The 20,524-nt window shown below is 35.0% G+C and overlaps 1 long non-coding RNA gene across 2 annotated transcripts in view; it reads left to right on the plus strand.

The window, feature by feature from the left end:
• LOC141423046 (uncharacterized) overlaps positions 1 to 20,524 on the plus strand; it is a 71,472-nt gene that overhangs the window by 48,041 nt on the left and 2,907 nt on the right. The window contains exon 4 of one of the 2 annotated variants that reach the window (XR_012447711.1): positions 17,038 to 17,113. This is a non-coding gene — a long non-coding RNA (uncharacterized lncRNA). Of the gene's footprint in view, positions 1 to 178; positions 3,212 to 17,037; positions 17,114 to 20,524 lie in introns of those variants that run through there. The other variant, XR_012447710.1, reaches the window with a different exon arrangement.

Here is a 20,524-nt window from a genome sequence, read left to right on the forward strand (position 1 = left end):
TTTTTCTAATTCTTTTACATTTCCATTCTATTTTTTATATCTTTCTTTTCATTTTATTTTTTTGCTATCTCTCTTATTTTATGATGTTGCAACTAGAGTCATAGCCTGAAAAGAAGTTGTAAGTAATTTTGCACTTATCTTTATATTTCCTTAATCTTACATTCTTTTTGTATTTCAGATTAATTGAGTAATTACATATACAACTGCCACTTATAGCTTTCTAAGAAGAAATACAAACCTACTCTGTTTCCACATCCTGAAGGTTGTGAAGTTCTTGATCCTGACATGTTAACACAGTGAATGTCAGTTTTCTTGCCTTGTAGTCATCTCAAAGACAGTTGAACTTGTTTCTCCTTGGTGGGGAAACTAACACAAATGCTTGATTCACTCATTTCTTGTGATTTTTGTTTTATAAAATTGAGAGAAAAGGATGACATGATAAGAAGGGAACATCTGTGATCATAAGAACTTAACATTATGAGGGAAAATGAATTGTTCTTTGTTCTTAAAAGTACAAGACAGAAGGGTTTGATAAGGCCCCTGCTGGAAGAGGGGCAGGGAACCCCTTTGGGAAGTTTTCATCTTAGTTCTTGACTGAGAGTGAGAGTGAGACAATATGAATGACTACATTTAAGGCCAAGTAAACTTATTCTTTGATAATAAAATGAGGAACCCAGAGAGGGAAGTTTACCATGCTTCTCCTACAATGTGTTTTTGTAGTCATGGGCCTTTAAACTTTTATTTTGAGAGGGCTCTCTAAATTGTATAGGTCACTCAAACCCTGGATCTACCTTTAGAAACAGTGTTTGAATTATCAATGCTTAAAAAAAAAAGAAAAATATGCATAAAAGAAAGAAAGAAAAGTCACAGCTGAATTGGTTTGGTTGGCTACAGAGGTTAAACCATCTAGTGGCAAGTTCTAAGGTTCAGCATAAATGTATAGAGTACATATACAAAAATTTAAGTTCTTGTTTCATTGAAATTTACATTTTCTGTGAGTAGATTATTTAAATACACTTTAAAAGCTTTCCTCTGAAGTAATTTAAATGTCCTCTTTTTTAATATTGTGAACTTCATTAGTCAATTCTTTTATTTAAATTGTTGTCAAGGGTAAGTTATATCTGAAACACAAGAATTTGGCTGGAGGTTTGGCTCAAGTGATGGAATACTTGCCTGGCAACCACAGAGCCTTGATTTCAAACCCCAGAACCACCAAAATAGATAAATAAAATACAATAAAAATAAACACCAAGAGTCAGGAGTCTAAGGAAACTGTATGGGATTGTCCCAACATTCATCCTAAAGATATCTTTGTTTTCATTTTCTCCTTCTATTTATTCAGAGTTATGAAGTAATGACAGGGTTTTATTGAAGATCATATAAGCATTAAATCCTAACATAAAAAGTCTTAATCAGTGACAAGGCTATTTCATGCAGTTCTCTTTTTTCCCCATTTTTATTAGGATATATTTGTTGTACAGGGAGAATTAATTGTGACAATTCCAAATAGGCTTACATTGTACACTGGTTACATGGCTCCCACCATCTCCCCCACCAACCCCATCTCTGCCCCACTTAAAGCAATTGCAAGAAGTTTCATTATTTTTCATATATGTAAAGGAAGCCCATCAACCATATTCCCTTACCTTCATCTCCTCCTTTCACCCTCCCCTCTCTAAAAGAACCCCTCTTCCCGTACCTGTTTTACAGTCCTGTTGTTCATTATTAATTCCAAAGTCAATGTTCAAAGGGGTTTCTTGATGAATCCCAGCTGTGAATATCCTTTATTTTGGTTGTTTCAACCCCTTCTATTACTCTCCTTACCCCTTCCTTACCACCCCCCATTATCTGACAGCTTTCAATACATATAATTATATCCTCTACCTGCACACATGTTGACTTTCTGACACTCAGTTCTTCAGAGTTTTAAAAGATTAGTTCTATAGATTCCACAAAAACAGATAAAATTAAGTCTTCCCTTATTTTCATTTTATTGGAATTTATTGAATATTCTAATTTTTACTTAGGGCATAATACTTGTTCATTATGTAGAAGTTTGATCTTACAGAGATATGTGTTGAAGAATGTAAGTTTCCATAATCCCATCCCTTCAGACAACTATTACTATCACTAACCACTTGGTATATAGTCTTTAGTTTTACGGTACATATTATTTTTCTTAATATCGGTTTGTAAAAAATTAAATCATGCTAGAAATACTGATCTACAACTTACATTTTTACTTGTACTCTGTTTGAGCTTAGTTTTTTTGTATAGATCAACTTTATTCTTTTAATAGCTGAGTATGTATGTTTAAAAAAAGAAAGAGAAGAAACATCCTCTACACTGCTGTTGGAAATTTGGAAATTCTGTTTTTTTAAATTTTTTCCTTAATTTTGTTCAATTGCATTTTTCAATTGTCTTTTGTCTTTTATCTTTCCTCCCTCCCTTCCTCTTTCCCTCCTTCTCACCCTTCCTTCCTTTTCCTTTCTTTTCTCTTTTGACACAGGCTCTGGTTGTATGGCACAGAGTGGCATGGAACTCACTATGTAGCCCAGCCTGGCCCTGAACTCCTCATCCTATTGCCTCAGCTTCCCAAATGCTGGGACTACAGGCATGTGCCACTGCAAAGTTTCTCCATTAATTTTTCTTTGTCTTCTTTTTTTTTTTTTTTTGATAGCACTGAGGTTTGAACTCAGGGCCTTCTGCTTTTTAGGCAAGTAATCAAACACTTGAGTTGCACCTCCAGGCCCATTACATTTTTCTAACGAATATTGTATTCATGTCTTTCCTAACTTGTAGGACTATCCCAGTTTTATAAAATTACCTAAGTGAAGTTGATGTGTCAAATTGTTCTTCATAATAGTCATACCCACTTATACTTCTTAATGCATGGGATTGCCTGAGAATTTTTATCTTTCCATTTCAAGGACAAACAAGTAGTTAGATTTTTAAAAATCTCATTTTGCTTTGCTGTTTGTGTTTTGCTATATGAGTCTGGACATAATTTGACCATCTTAATTCCTTAAATTGCCTCTGCATCCTGACACAGATATTGTTTCTTTTCTTAAAGCAGGGTCATAGTAGATAGGCCAGAGTAACCTTGAACTTGACATCCTCCTGCCTTGGCATTCTGAGTGCTGGTATTATAGGTGTGTATCATTGACACATGTTTCTATTACTATGCTTCCTTTGTAGGAGTACTATTTCTGTCTCCCTCTTTATACATGTATATTTACATGTATGCACATGTAATAAATTACTTATTGTACATTTTTAAATACCTTTGCACACTTTTATTTATCTTTCATATTTATTTGATTAATTTTTTATGGATATAAGTTTTTGCTGTTTATGAAACCAAATCTATGAGTTTATTTTTAAAGGTCTCCTCCTAGTTATAAAGGTTAAAACAAATTTCTTTATTTCTCCAAAGATGAAAAAACTTTCTATATTGAAATATGATACTTTTGTGGTTTTATTTTTTATCTTTTGCATTAAGATTTTTACCCATATTTGATTAAAATTTCTATACTATCTATTTTCAACTCTAAGTATTGCTTATTTTTAAAAAGAATGATATATGAATATTCACATTTGCAAAATAAATCAGCTAAGAGATTCAGCACAAATTCTGTTCCATATCAAACTCTAATAGTATGTCTAAGGTATAATTTATCAATGTCTAAGTTATGCTCCTCAGAACTGAATCTACTGCATAACTTAAGACATAAAGAAACACAGTTCCTGTTTCTCCATTTCTTTTTTTACTTCCTTCTTGACACTAGCAATTGTCCTTCAAAGAAATAATCCTACTTCACATATTTAAAAAGGTATTTTACTTATAAGTTTCAGTGAGAAGGTGAAAATGAAAGAAAAGTGAGACTGAAAGGTGGGAGACTAAAATGTAACCGTAAAAAGTCGGTGGCTGAGAACCAGTCAGGCAGCCAACCACATGGCTAACATCTGTTTCTTTTTGGTATCTATAAAACAATACCGTTGCATACACTTTCTACAAAAGAATGAAAGGTTTACTTTTTAAAAACAATTCTATAAATTCACTATAAATAAACAAGAGCAAATTGTCTTGCTGCCAATTACCATCAAAGGATCTATTTGCCATTGAAAGAGCTTGCTTAGGTCATTTTTTTCCTTCCTGTGGTTGGTATAAAAAGTTGGGCACATTAAACATGCATTGTGTTGGAGAACTTGCAGAAAAATGCTTGTCTTTACAGCACTGTATTTCAATTCTCTTGATTGTTTAGCATAATTAAAATAAAGCCCTCAAACACAAACAGCTTGTCAAACACTTCTGGAATTTTCTCCTGACTCAGACCTTCAGTGGCAAAAGCACATTAAAAAACCTATAGCCGCTTTTCATTTAATGAAATATATGGTCTGGGAAAGTTAAGTTTAAAGAATCTTTAAATAAATTGAGTTATGTTTTTTCCTTTGCATTTCCATTGAAAAAATATACAGGACACGAATGAAGCAGTAGTTATGATGATGAGTATGACAATGATGAAATTGACAGTGATTATAATGATACTATAGCGCTATATTTGAGTAGTCTTAACGCAGAAATATTTATTTTATATATAATATAATATATAATAATTATCATTTATCAATCATACTCATATCTCAGTAACTGTGGTTTCCATATCTGTGAATTCAAATATCTGATTGATAATATATAAAAAAGTGTATCTGTACTAAACATGTACAGGCTTTTTTCTTGTCATTATTTCCTAAACAATATGTTATAACAACTACTTACATAGCATTTATATTTTGTTAAGTATTATTAACAATCTAGAGATTATTTAAAGTATACAGGAGGATGTATGTAGGTTATATGTAAATATTGTACTTTGTATTTGGAACTTAAGCATCTGTGCATTTGGGTAACCGCAAGTAACCTGGAACCAGTTCCCCACAGATACTGAGAGATGACTGTTTTGTGATTTGGCACTCTTCTGTTAAAAGGTAGAGTCTATTTTAGTACTTAAGTCTAATGAGTACTAAGTGACTTACTGTATTGTGTAATATACAACATCATTACTGTGTGATAGAAACTTCCATTCATTATGTTTGTATATTCTGTTGGTCGGGAATATGTAAAGAACACAGTGGAAATAGATTGTCTTTGCTCTGTGATTTCCCATGGTCTCAACTGGAAGACTGATCTCAATTGAGATGGTAGCTGTGGTCAAAGGGATGAGAGTTTTAAGAGAGGGGAAGAGGCAAGCAAAAGCCGTATCATCTTTTATGATCTATTTTCAGATGTCAAGCATCATTACTTCTACTACATGCTTTGTGTTGTGGAAGTTACAAAAACTTATTCAAGGGAAGTAAAATAGTCTCTACCTCTTGTTAGAGGAGTGGCAACATCACACAATGAGAAGACATATGGTATGGGAAACATCTCAGTCATCTTTAGAAAATACAGTATTTTCAATGAGAAATTACCTTTCATTGAATATTGTATATGCCACATGTTATTAAGATGTTACAACTATCTTTATCTTTAGTTCACAGATGAGAAACCTGAAGACAGAGCGGTTAAATAACTTAAGCACAAGCATACACATAAATAGAAAAGCCATACCTTGAATTATGGATATTCCAGAGATAGTCTGCTTCCATTTATTTTGAAAATTTTCATTTTTTGATTACTTTTAAAAATTATTTCTCAAAACAAGAATTTGTGTTAGGTAATAGCTGTCAAGAATTAAGATAAGATTGAAAAAGTTTAGGTAATAGTTCAAAGAAAGACATGGAAAATAAGAAAAAAGGAGTCACCAGCCTCCATAGTTTTGGGGTTGGAATTCATGAGTAAATAGATTATCATCTTTGGGTCCAAATAGTTGTGATCTTCCAATAGCAGCTCTAGAGGACTGTCCCGTTTGTAACTAATCATTTTCTGTCCTAGTAGATCATGCTACTTTTATGTTGTTATTAACAGCCACTGACTCCTTGTGTATGGTCTAGTTTGTCCTCTGCATTCCTGCTTGTGCCTCACATATAGACTCTCTTAGGCTTTGGTTTAGTCTATTAGCTTCACTCTATAAGGAGCCTTTACTGGTCAGCCTTTTGGGGTCAGCACCCACTCTTACTCATTAATTATGTTCATCATTGAGAGAAACCATTGAAAGTCTGAACCAGATCCTGTCCCAGTGAGCTGTGATCACTAATATTCTCTTCCAAAGGTTCTACAAAAGCCATTGACAAAATTACCTACTTGAGGGTACCAGAAGGAACCACTATAAGAAATAGCCTAGACTATCTGGTTTGTGTCACCATTCTCTAATACTCAAGTATAAGTAACTTTTATCAGGATGGAAAGGTGAAAAATTGTTTTATTTCCCTATCAGGAAAACTGATAAGTTAAAATATCCAGACATTTAGGGGAAAGGAGAAATCAGATACTAAAACCTTAAACTCTATTTCATTTATCAGTTTCTCTGAGCAGTATGTAATCCTGGAAAGAGTTAATAAAATTTTGACTAATGGAGGATATATAAACTAATACCAAATAAATGCAGAAGCTGGAAATATTGGAAAGGTGTTAGTTAACAATAAATTGATTCTGCTTTATTTTAAACTGATTAGGCCTGAAATCTAGCTTCTTTTGAATATTTCTGAAAAAGTTACCAGAGGAAAATAGAATAAAATCAATATTCAATTCACTTGTCACAAATAACTTTATTGCTTTTAGTTACTAATACCATTTATCTCAAAGAGGTGAGCAGACATCCCTGAAAGCTCCCATTTGCCAGTGACAGAAGACAGCCATAAAACTGACTTTTCTGTTTGTGGTTAGATTCCAAAATGCCGAAATAGACTATAATAAAATGGGCTTTGTTCCTGGAAAACGATGCAGCTCATGTAACTTTTTACACACTACATTTTTTCCCTTATTTCTTCAGGGAATTTTCTCACACTTAATTCTCAGCTAGCTCTCACTGAATGGGTCTCAGTAAATTACATCACACTGTAGCTTGTTAGAGAGTCTACAAGCCTGTGATTCACATGTGACATTTTTATCCATTTTCCATGTTATACTTGCCACTAAATCTTCTTAATTCTACCTCCAAAGTGTGCCTGAAGCCACACTATATCCATCTTTATTGCCACCTTTTTAACATATCCCAACATCATCTCCTACCTGAGCAACTGCAATAACTTCCAATCCTTTTTCTACAGAACAGCTAAAGAACTTTTTTGGATGTTTTGGTGGTACTAGGGTTTGAACTCAGGGCTCTCATGTTCGCTAGGCAAGTGCTCTCTGACTTAAGCCATGTCCCCAATCCTTTTTGCTTTAGTTACTTTTTGGATAGGATCTTTCTTTTGCCCCAGATGGCCTTATACAATGATTCTCCTACCTTTGCCTCTTGCATAGCTGGGATTACAGAAATGTGTCACCATGCCCAGCTTATTCTTTTTGATAGGATCACAATAACTTTTTGCCTCTGCTGGCCTCAAACCATGACCCTCCTATCTCAGCCTTCCAAGTAGCTGGAAGTACAGACATGAGCCAGCATGCTCAATCCTATAGACAATTATTTTTAAGTCATCAATCAAATTCCACGTTATTTTTTTAACTTAAAAACTTTTAGTGACTGCACTGTTCCTAGAATGAGATCCAAACTCATGATTTTTGGCTATAGGGTACAAGTTGCAATGTCTTTCCTTATAAGACTATGTGTCACGGACAATTATTATTTGCTTCTTCAGATGCAGATATCTGGGAACAGTTTGATTTCAGGGTATCTACACACTCAACTCTCTCCGTGGGATTGGTTGCTCTAGGTCCTTTCAGCTGGGCAGATAGAACTCCATGTTCTCCCTGTCTCTTTAGGCCCATAAGTGATAATGGTTTCCAGCTATGGCTAGCTTTGGGGTCACTACTTCCTTCAAACCTCCCTCCAAGTGTGATTCTCATTCCTATTTAAATAGTCCTTTATTACATTTTTTATAAGATTACAAGTAAAATACCTTTTCTGCTAGGAACCTGGCTGATGTAGTATATGGTAGCAGAATGATTCAGAAAATTATTTCTTAAATTGGATAGCTCCACAATTTGAAGAGCACATAGATAATGTTTTTATAGGTAGTTGTAGAACTACTCATGATGCAGAACTTACAACGTCTTTATGGTTATTTAAATGTTCACTCGCATAGTGTAGACTACTGAAGTCTAAGGCAAGGAGCCTGGACATCACGTGTGCTCTGAAGGCACTTGGGCCTATGGTAGCACTTGTGATGATAATAATTACAGATCAGTTGGCTGTTTCTGATGACTGCAGAGATCGCACATCGTAAAAAGGAGAAATTCTCATCCTGAAAATAACACTTAGAACATGAGGGAGATATCAGAAATCTTTAAGGGCATCTTTGAGGGAGCCTCTTATTTCCTGTAGTCACAGGGAGACTTGAGGCCTCATTGTGAGCACTGCAGAGTAGCAGCACAATCCTACAGAGATCAAGAATCTTGCCTTCCTGTTGGAGATTAATAACACAAAAAGGACATTGACCCTCTCCTCCAAATTTTAATAAAATATGTAAAATTTTATAAGCAAAAAAAAAAAAAAGAATCTTACCTTCCAACCCTATCTGAGGACATAATACTCCTCTTGAATGAAATTTTTGATGGCTGCTACAACAGTGCGTTATCTCATAAAGAAATGCTAGTCTCCTACCACCACTATCCTTCATTATTCCCATGTTCATAGTAAGAGTCAGATATCAACACATACCAATAAATTCATGCAAGTCCTTCTCTGAAAGGATATAGGTTTACTTCAAAGGGCTGTAGGACTGCCCTTTTGTATTAGCAAGAGTCAGGAGCATTGTAAGAGTGGACTCTAATGACGTCAGACCAAAAAGGAGTAAAAACATTGTTTGTTTGGACAAAATGATATGTATCTTCCCCAAAGATTATAGAATTTAATGTCTTGGCTCAAGCACTTAAGAGTACATTTATCAATTAAATTAGCTAATTATAAGGTAAGTCAGTGGCAACCTGCTGTCAAAACGATGGAAATGCTGTAACTTGCCTGACATCCTGTTAGAAAGGGTTAAAAGTCTAAGATGGAAAGCAATAATAAATCCATTTAGTACCACAAATTTTTCAGATGCTCACCTCATCATTAGGGTCCTTGAAAAGCTCTGTGTTTAGGTCATTGTGAGAATGCTTATTAATTCTAAGAAGATACACCTAAAATTTGGGCTTTGTGGGTTTAGGTATCTAGTAAGCATTGATTCTCTAAATGGGAGACTTAAAGAGCAGCGAACAAAGCTCCACAGTCAATTTACCAACATCCTTGTAGTGCTCACTCTCCTTTGATATATGATTATGAATCAAAATGTCTCTGAAGTAAAAAAAAGTTTTATTAATTTTTAACAATTTGGTAAGTTTTTAGTCATTGTAATTAAATTTGTTTTGCTTGTTAGTGCTTAAACCCTTTCTTAAAAGCAAGCCTAATTATATATATAAAACATACATATGTGCATATATGTATTTTGTATTTACATACATGTATTCATACATGTATTTTATATATAGTTTTAACTGCAGTTGAAAGAGGGGTGTGGAAAAGTGTGCATGAAAGATTAAATTGGAAATTGTTAGACTCTGAAGAGAAGCATGGATGGATTGAATAGTCCTTTCTTTCCTCAAAAAAATAAAAGTGATGATTTATTACTGTCAGAGGCACTGTGTCCTCTAAGTACTCATAAATTATGGTTAGTGCTTCAGTAATTGCTTCAGTCAATTCCTTAAGTCCCTTGGGATATGTGTAATCAGGATCTGATAATTGGATGGAACCCAGCTTTTAATGTAATCTTTGACATTAAACTGTCTTGTTTTTACCATCTTAGCACATATCTATTTTTTGGCTAATATTGGAAATTAAAAGAAAGTTTTTTTCAAGAATCATTTTGAATATTTTTTCTTTTGCTATAGGCCTAGTAAAAAATAAATTTTAAGTTTTAAGGTATAAAATTGAAGATGAAAGAAAATTTAGAAGTCAGAGTCCAACCTTCTTCATTCATTGATAAAGAACATGAAGCCCAATGAATGTAACATAAAACCAGATCAACAATACTGTTGCATACACTTTCTACAACAGAATGAAAGGTTTACTTTTTAAAAACAATTCTATAAAGTCGTTATAAATAAACTAGAGCAAATTGTCTTGCTACCAATTATCATCAAAAGGATCTATTTGCCATGAAAGAGCTTGCTTAGGTCATTTTTTTTCCTTCCCATGGTTGGTATAAAAAGTTGGGCACATTAAACATGCATTGTGTTGGAGAACTTGCAGAAAAATGCTTGTCTTTTTTTTTTTTTTTTTTTTTTTTGCTTAAGTTATTTTTCAGTTAGAGTCTCATGTTTTTTGCCCTGGGCAGGTATTTTACAGGCATGAACCATCTTTGAGATGGGATCTTGCTAACTTTTCTGCCTAGGCTGGCATCAAACTGCCACCCTCCCATCTCAGCCTCCTAAGTAACTGGAATTACAGGCATGAGTCACCAATCCCAGAAGAATATGCTGTTACTGTTATAAAAGTACTTTTTTATCTTCATGATCCATAAATAATGTGCTGGGTGAAACTTTCAGAATGTGGGGATCCTTTCACTACATATTTTTTAGATGGCATTTTTAAGAGAACTTTTCCTCTTCCATCCACCATACATTTTATTGAGTTTTTTTCTAAATGTAATATGTTATAATTAATTATGCTATATTCTTCTCTGTCTCTGTTTTGGGTGGTGCTGGGTTTTGAACTAAGTGCCTTGCTTGCACTTGCTAGGCAGGTGCTTTACCACTTGAGTCACTCCCCTTTTTGCTTTGGTTATTTTTGAGAAAGAGTCTCACTTTATACCTGGGTCTCCCTGGAGTATGATCCTCCTATTTATGCTTCCCTGCACAGATGGAATAGCAGGTATGAACCACTACTCTCATCCATTGATTGAGATTGGGATGGATCAACTTTTTGCCCAGACTGCCCCTAAACTGTAATCCTCCTGATCTCTGCCTCTGAGTACCTAGGATTATAGGCTTGAGCCACTGATCCTGGGTGTTGTTCTTTTCTTGAACGCTCAATCACCCAACATTTGTTCAGTTGGATCTTTCAATGTAGTCCCCATGCTTTTGTTGTTGTTGCTGCTGTTGTGTCTTCACTAATCATTGAGTACTTTCTCACTTTCTGACAGTACAAGAACCTTTAAACTCACCAGTGATTTTCTTTGTATAAGCATTTCTCCAAGGAACTTCAAGATATTGCCACTAGTTGAGCACATTAATGTTCGGGTGGGCATGGGTAATTTTCACTTTTATTATACTCAGTCCACTTCTATTCCTCTTACTTTTGTTCTTATTTGTTCAAGTTTGGATTTTATACAATTAAAGCACTTCATTCCTTTGTATTTTGTTCAGCTAAGTATTTAATTTCAAACACTGCTACCTAAAATTCTATGTACTTCTTAAAGATTGGCAAAGGGTAAGCATCCCTTAATTTTCATTCAACAGCTCGAAAGCTCTAAAATTTCATGCTTCACTCAAGTCTTTCTTGGTTACTACTGTCCTTCATCTCAGTTGTACAGATGTGCTAAAGTTCCTAAAATAAGTAAGGATGATCAGTGAACCGCAATATCTGCAAGATGAAGCAAACGCTTACCTGTTTGCTTTGCCATCTGTTCCATTTTGGATTGGACAAATATATATTCAACCCTTCCAAACAGCATGCACTTCTCAAATACTCATGGTAACTGGCTCCAATTCCATCTGGTTGATTCTTTTTATTTCATTACAACTGTTTGGATTTATAAACCCAGCAATTAAAGGAACTTAGATTCATTAATACTTACGAACCCCTTAACCACTGTGCTTCCAAAATGTGTAAGAGGTTTTACAAGACATTGTTTCATTGAAGGGACAGTTATTATTTTAATGGAACATGTTAATGCATGCATATTGTTTTAAAAAGTTTCTTTTTCTTTTTTTGAGCTGTCAGGCCTTCATTTACAAATAGAGGATTAACTATAATTCATTTTAATTGTTCTAAGTTTGATGAAGGTAGAAAGCAACAATATAAATCACAGTTTTAATTTTTTTTTTCCTACCAATGTTTCTGTTTAAAGATTAAGAGTGTCTGTGACTTGTTCTGGAGTGATAATTTCAATTGGCTCAAGTCCATTAACTGCAGGGAAAAACACCTGGCAAGGCGGTTGGTAGCAGCCCGTTCTTGTTAACCTTTCATCCTTCACAATAACTATCAGCAGGCACCGAGTCAGGGCCTCTAATAAACTGGCATTAAAGCTGCTGACAGCTAATAACTTTCTATGGGTTTCCAGAACTAAATAAAAGAAAGTGTTCTGATTAATTAGAATCAAAGAATTTTTAAATTCTATCACAGTAGAATTGAATAATTTTCAGACATCAAAATAAAATAAAGATCAATGTGGCCTTTCAGAAGACATTTTATCCATAAGCAAAGTATACTATTTTAGATATTTTAATCCAGTTTAAGTTTTGGTTATTGCGTTCTTTTGCTTTTATTAACAGGGGAAAGAGCTAAGAATTTGAAAACCTAGCATATCGATGATAGGAGTAAAGTTTTAACTAGATGCTTTAAATGTGTAAAATAAATTGCATTATTTATTTCTTTAGAGGTACTAGAGTTTGACTCAGGGCTTTGCACTTTTTTAGGTAGGTGCTCTATAGCTTGAGCCACTCCTCCAGCCCTATAGAAGCCTTTTAATCCCCAATGATTGTGGGAGATTAAACTTCAGTTCTTCAGGGGGGACATTTTGAAGAGTATGTAAAACTTCATAGACATCCTCTGCTTTGGCTCCCCTATAAAAACCAATCCCCAGGTAGATTGCATCCGTAATGAAAACCCATTCTGCTTGTGTGGAAACTAAGATGGGCTTGGGGGCTCTGGGAGAAAGCTAGGGTGGGAGAGTCCTAGGAACAGCTTGGTCCCACAAGAACATAGACAGAATCCATTGGCTTGCTGAATCACACAGCTGAGGTTAATTACTGGACATGATTCGAGTAAAATAAAGAAGACGGGGATGGAGAGTGAATAGGGAGCCAGTTTAAAGCATTGCTGACTTTAGGCAAAAGCAGGCAAACGAAACCCCCAAGACAAAAGGACAACAATTAAAAAAAACTCATTGTGCAGTAGATGAATTTTCTTAAGAGCTAGTCTCAGATAACTGTGGTGATGATAGAATGGAGAAACTTTACCTATACACATGGCTCAACATCTTTGGCCAGAAGGGAATAAGATCTTTTTTTTTAGCTTGGAGAAAAAACTCCTTAGACACTGGGCGAAGAATAGAAATAGAATGAAGTAAGGTTTACCTAACTTCCAAGGTTACCTCCCAGTCTTGAAAGTCCAGTAAAAACAGTTCTTGCTAAGATTTATTTATTTTTTCCACATTTTTATTAGTGCTTATTAATTGTATAATGATGAATTTAATTGTTTTCCCATATATTCACATAATATAGTTTGATCATATTTTCCCGTGTTACCTTCTTATCCTTCTTCCCATACCCCTTTAAAAAAATCTTTTCTACAATTTTTAAATGGCTTTCATTATGATTTTTTCATACATGCATACAATATACTTCCATAATACTCTCCCCCACTTGCCCTCTCTTTGACCACTCCACTTCCTTCTGGTTCCCTGCACCCCCAAAAATAGTTCCCTACTTATGTTCATGTCCAGTTTTTTCTGTTTTTCATTCTGCATATGAGAGAAAACATGTGGTATTTGTTTTTCTGAGTCTGTCTTATTTTGGATAATATGATGATCCATTTTCCTGCAACTGACATAATTTTAGTTTTCATGGCTGAATAATACTTCATAGTGTATATATACTATGTTTTATTATCCATTTATTTGACTTTGGGTACTTTGGCTGACTCTATGACTTGACTACTATGAATTGTGCCACAATAACCATGGATGGTGCAGGTGTCACTAATGCTGCCATTGCATTCCTTCAGGCATATGGTAGTTCTAATTTTAGTTTATTGAGGAGCCTCCATATGGATTACCATCTCTTCCTTCCTTCCTCATTCCTTCCTTCCTTCCTTTCTTCCTTCCTTCCTTCCTTCTCCCTTCCAAATGCTCTACCACTGACTCACACCTCAATATCTTGCTCTTGTTTAAATGTTCTTTCACCTTCAAATTCACATAGAAAATTGTCTAATATTTAAATAATACTAAGAAGCAGGACCTTTATTTAAGAGGTAACTGGTCTTGAGGGCTCTGCCCTCATTAATGGGTTAGTACCATTTTCACAAGAATGTATTGTCCTAAATGGATAAGTTCTGCCCCATTTTATCTGCACTCAGCCCTTCTTTGTTTTTCTGCCATGTCATGACTCAGCAAGAAGGGCCTTGCTGGATGTTGGTGCCTTGATCTTGGACTTCCCCACCACTAGAATTGTGAGAAATAAATTTCTGATCATTAAACATTAATACCCAGTCTGTAATATTTTGTTAAAGAAGCACAAAGTGGATGTCTGGATGTAGAAGCCAAGATTCTGAAGAAACAAATTGAGTATGAATTTTTAGCATCCTCATTTCTGTGCTGAACTCTTTTCCTTATTAATAAATTTTTTTCCCCTGTACGTTAGCCACTATCTTGACACTGGGGAAGAAGAGGATCATGCTTCCACTGAAATGAGAAAAATGTGATTTTGGGGACTGAGCCTCGAGGTGGGGAGGAAGTCTGGTCAGGCAGACAGGAAACCCAGGGTAGGAGGGCCACAGCTTCGCTCAGCATCTGACTTCCCATAGGAGTTGAGTTGATGTTCTAGGGCTGCTCTGATTAAATATAGTAGACAATCTTAACAGAGAGGATAGATGGCTTGGTCTGGTGGAGAGAGGATATCATTTATATGTGTATCCTTTTTGCAGCTCCAGAGTATAGGGACACTGGTTTAAGGTCTTGGTATGGAAGGAGTCACTGGGGAATGAACACAAGGTAGATGATATGGCAGAGACTGAACAAGATCTGCAGAAGTAGGGAGAAGAGAGGAAGCTGTGTCACATGGAAGGACAAGGGTTGAACTATTCTAAGAACTTGAGGATCACAAGGGCATGGCTGTGGATCAAACAGTCCAATTCTGATTGAATGGTCACCAAGTAACACAGAGGTGAGTTTGAGGCTAGAGTTTCCCCTTCCCAGGCCCAAGCTCACCTAAAATTCTCCCACTCAGTACTCAATATACCAAGGGTCAGCAAACTGTAGTCCATAGGCATAACTCTGACAGCTGCCTGTCTTGGCATATCCTGAAGCTAAGAAAAGTTTTTGTATTTTTAAATTGTTGCAAAAGAATAACAGTATTTTGTGACACTTGAATAGTATATGAAAGTTGAATTCCATATTCAGTTTTCATAAAGTTTTATTGGAACACAGATATCATTCATCTGTACCTTGCCTGTGGCCACTGTCCTGCTGCAATGGCCAATTGGAATAGTTATAATAGGAAGGATTTGGCCAAAAAGCCTATAATATATAATTAGGGCCTTTATAAATTTTGCTCACCATGCAACACATCATCTTAGAATGAATCTGAAGGAGAAAGAAAAACGTATATTGAAATGTGCCAGTTGCCTGTTTTGGCATATCCTGAAGCTTTTATGTTTATGGATATGTTAACTGTCCCATATACTTTGAAAATAAGGGTTTATTGATGCAAGGGATGAATTCCAAGTAGAAGATTTAAGTAATCATGGATTTTGGGAATGTAAGCTATAGATTTATTCTAACATAGCAGGTCAATATAGCAGGTACATATGTAGTATTTCCCTTTATTGTTCTGCAAATTTGAATTACATTTTATTTAATCCCTAAAAATGCTGTAAAGGCATGTTACAATTTCAATGTTAAAGATCAGGATAGTAGTACTAACAAATTTAATTATTTCCCCCCTAAGATTATGTAATTTCTAAGTGACAAAAACCAGTGAGCTCAAAAACTTGAAACCTAGGCTCTTAAGAATGTTTAAGATCATAACTTCTATTTGTTCTTACTTCTTATGATTGAAAGACATTTTTCAAAATGACTTAGGTTTTGTTTTGTTTTTATAATTGTTGAAACTTCTATACATACATCCTTAAAGACATTTGCAAGAGATCTCTTTGTTTCTTTACCCTCAAGGTTAAATGCCCCAATTTATTGAGGCCAGCATTCTTTATGGTAAAGGAAATATGGCAAGGTAGCAACTGAAAGTGCAGAACTAACCTTGAAGTTATGTGATGTTAAATCAGTTTGACTTACGGATGTTTTTCACCCCCAAGGTCCCTTTTATTCTGTCATACAACTTGCTGTCAAACTAAATGATGCATTTAAATAGAATGACCAAAGATAATGACTGTAACAAGGGAGAGACCAGTACAATTGCTATTGCAATGTCACTCTCATTTGAATGACCCTGTTATGTTGAAGTCATGGTATAAAGGGTGTCATGTTATGGTAACCTACCCTGTTTTTCAGCCAAATAATGGAATTTTCTAGTGGGATAGCATTTAAAATATGTTGTCCAAAGTGTATTTGTTATAAGACAGGTTCAGGAATAACAGCAACACTAATTAGAAATAGAATGTAAGAACAAGACACTCAAGTTGATCATCAACTGAAAGGCATGAAAATGTGTCTTGTGCTAGAGGTACATATTATAGCAGAATATATAGGAGAGAAAACTGAGGTTAGCAAGTTAATTTAGACTATGCTGTGAAACAGAAAGATTAATTGACAAGACACCTTTTTCAAAGACTAAGTTGGAGTTTTGTGGTGGAAAAAAAGCAATTGCATAGCTTCCAGACTACATGACAACCTAAAAGAATAATATATTTCTCCTTGGCTCCCCCATTCTACCTCCCTCTCTTTTCCCCTTTTCTTCCTCCTTTTCTCCCTCTCTTCCCCATAATGTAAATATTATAGAGACTAGCATTATTTTCCTTCCTTGTGCAAAAGGGACTCTTATAAAGTTATTTTATGTTTCAGGTTTCATTCAAATGAATTTAGCATCCATATATATATTTCTTCAAGAGAAAAAGACTACATTCTACAACTCCTTTCTGTGAGTTTCATGCACTATTTACCCAGATTTTTTTGCTTCATAGGAAATGGGAAGGAGACCAGAAAGTTTTCTTCTTAAAAATTAGCACAATGATATTTTCTTAATTATTTTAAGTAAAATATCTCATAGTCTTCTTCATAATTCTTCCCTTCTCATTTAATAAATATATGCTTTTAAGGCCTGAGTTCGTGGACTCTACTTCATGGAGTCTACTATGACTAGATTTTGATTTTGTGAGATTTGTATGCTGTTGCTGTTTTATCCCTGATAATGAGAACTGTATTTTTGTTTTATAACTGAAATCAAAATTTAAAGTGCCTCTTCCTTTCTATCAAAACTCCTAAAATAACTTCTTTGTATGTTCTTTTGTCAAAATATGTAATTTGCTGTTTATCTGTATTAAATTCCCTTTTACTTTTGATATCTGTAGATCTTGTGATTAATGGGAAAAGAATTTTGAAGTATCACAAGGGAACTTAAAAAAGTTTATAAGAAAAACCCCTATCTATAGGTCATTTGAAAACATCAACTTAAATATTTAAGTAGTAATGAGTGAGTTGCAAATAATTTCACTAAAACAAACATGTAACTCTTTATTCTTCTATTTTTTGATTTTTTCCCACTAAATTGATGGTTTTCTTAGCCTTGTTTGAACCATGAGTAAAATTTGTCATAATTCTCCCTTCTAATTTTGGCACAGCTGGCAAACTCTATTTTCTGAACAATTTCCTCCCCTTCCTTCCTTACATTCACCCTTCTTTATTCTCTTTGTTTCCCCCTTAATTAGGGATTTCTCCAAGTGTGGTCTATGGCCTACCTGCATACATCATCCTTGTCATCATAGGATTACTATTAGAATTCAGAGTTTGATTCTAATACAAACCTTCTAAAGAGAAAACTAGAAGGGGAGATCAAGAACTTGTCTTATAGCAAGTTTCTCAGAGTAAGTCATATACATAGTAAACTTTGACATCTGTTATCTCAGACATTATGTTAGGCGTCCTCCACAAATTCTGTCCTGGATTGACCACAGTTCTCCCTGTTCTCTTTCTGTGCCAGAAACCTTTCTGGGTTGCATTGTTTAGATCATTATCAGTCTCACTTCCAAGTCTCAGACTTTCATCTCTCCTTAGACAGCCCACAACATCCAGATTTCCTTCAGACCTGTTCTTCCTGTTGTTTTGACTTTTTCAGTGGTTGGCATGAAAATGATATCTACCTACCTGACATAACAAGAAGCTGGAAGTTGATTTTTATCCTTTGTTGCTGTATTCATTTGCAGACACACTCATTTTTTTTTTATTTTATCATGTTTACATGTACTTACATGTATATACATTATTTGGACCACCTTCCCCCAACCCTGCTTCTGGACAGAACATGTTCTTTTCTTTTGTTGAAGAGAAAGCAGGAGAGATAATAAGAAAAACATAGTGTTTTTGCTAGTTTGAGATAAAGATAGCTATACAGAGAGATTCTTAGCATTGCTTCCAAACACATGTGTATTGCAAACCACATTGATTCATCTCTACCAGATCTCTTCACTACTTCCTGGTACTCCATAGTGGCTTCTGCCAGTTTAAGATTAGAATGGCACATCAGCCACATTCAAGTTTTAGATTCGTCCCTTTCCTTATTCTTCCTGTGCGCATTCTCCCCTTAGTGTGTGACCCATGTCCAATAATATTACTGCATTTGTTTCAGGTCTGTAATCCACCTATGAGGGAGTACATGCAATTTTTGGCCTTCTGAACCTTCACTTAAGATGATGATCTCCAGTTCCATCCATTTAGTTGCGAATGACAAAATCTCATTCTTCTTTGTGGCTGAATAAAGTTCCATTGTGTATAAATATTTCCTTAATCCATTAGTCAGTAGTGGGGCATCTTGGCTATTTCCATAGCTTGGCTATTATGAATAGTGCTGCAATAAACATGGGTGTGTAGGTGTCTTTGTAATAACCTGAGTCACATTCCTTCGGGTATATCCCTAAAAGTGGTACTGCTGGATCATATGGCAGACCTATATTTAGTTTTTTAAGAAGCCTCCATATTGTTTTCCAAAGTGGTTGTACTACCTTGTATTCTCACCAACAGTGTATGATTCCCCTGCATCCTCACCAACATTTGTTGTTGTTGGTGTTCTTAATGGTAGCAATTCTAACAGGTATGAGGTGGAATCTTAGTGTGGTTTTGATTTGCATTTCCTTTATAGGCAGAAATGGTGAGCATTTTCTCATGTTTTTTGGCCATTTGGACTTCTTCCTTTGAAAAAGTTCTATTTAGTTCATTTGTCCACTTTATTGGTTTATTAATTTTGGGGGAGTTTAGTTTTTTGAGCTCCTTATATATTCTGGTTATCATTCCCTTGTCTGATGTATTGCTAGCAAAGATTTTCTCTTCAATTTAAAGACCATTTCTGTTGTGGTGCAGAAACTTTTTAATTTTATGTAGTTCCATTTGCTCATCCTTTCTCTTAGTTGCTGGGCCTCTTGAGTTCTACTGAAGAAGTCGTTGCTTATACCTATCACTTTCTGAGTACTCCCTGCTCTTTCCTGTACTAACTGCAAGATTTCATGTCTAATATTAAGGTCCTTAATCCTCTTTGAGTTGATACTAGTGCAGGGTGACAGGCATGAATCTAGTTTCAGTTTTCTGCAGATGGATAACCACTTTTCCCAACATTTGTTGAATAGGCTCACCATCATGTTTTTGACACCTTTGTCAAAAATAAAGTGGGTATAGCTGAATGGATTCATATTCAGGTCCTCTATTCTGTTCCACTGGTCTTCATATTTATTTTTGTGCCAGTGCTATGCTGTTTTTATTGCTATATCTCTGTAGTATAGTTTGAAGTGAAGGTATTGTGATATCTCCAGTATTGCTCTTTTTGTTCAGTATTGCCTTGGCTGTTCAGTCCTTTGTGTTTCCAAATGAACTTTAGGGTAGCTTTTTCAATCTCAGTGATGAATGTCATTGGGATTTTGGTGGGAATTTCATTGAACATGTAGATTTCTTTTGGTAGTACAGCCATTTATATATGTTTATATAAATTTATACTATGTTGATTTTGCTACTCCATGAGCACAGGAGATCTTTCCACCTTCTGTAGTCTTTTTTGATCTCTTTCTTCATGGTTTATAGTTCTCCTTGTAGAGGTCATTTACATCCTTTGTTAAGTTTATTCCTAGGTATTTTTTTTTCAGGCTATTGTAAATGGAATTATTTTCCTGTACTCTTTCTCAATTTGTTCTTTGTTGGTGTATAGAAAGGCTACTGATTTTTGTAAGTTGATTTTGCATTCTGCTGCATTCCTGAAGCTGTTTATGGTGTCTAGGAGTTTTGGGGTGGAGTTTTTTTGGGTCTTTGAGGTATTGGATCATATTGTCTGCAAATAGGGATAGTTTTCTAT

This window comes from Castor canadensis, chromosome 5 (assembly GCF_047511655.1).
Source record: "Castor canadensis chromosome 5, mCasCan1.hap1v2, whole genome shotgun sequence".
In the NCBI taxonomy this organism is placed as follows: domain Eukaryota; kingdom Metazoa; phylum Chordata; class Mammalia; order Rodentia; family Castoridae; genus Castor; species Castor canadensis.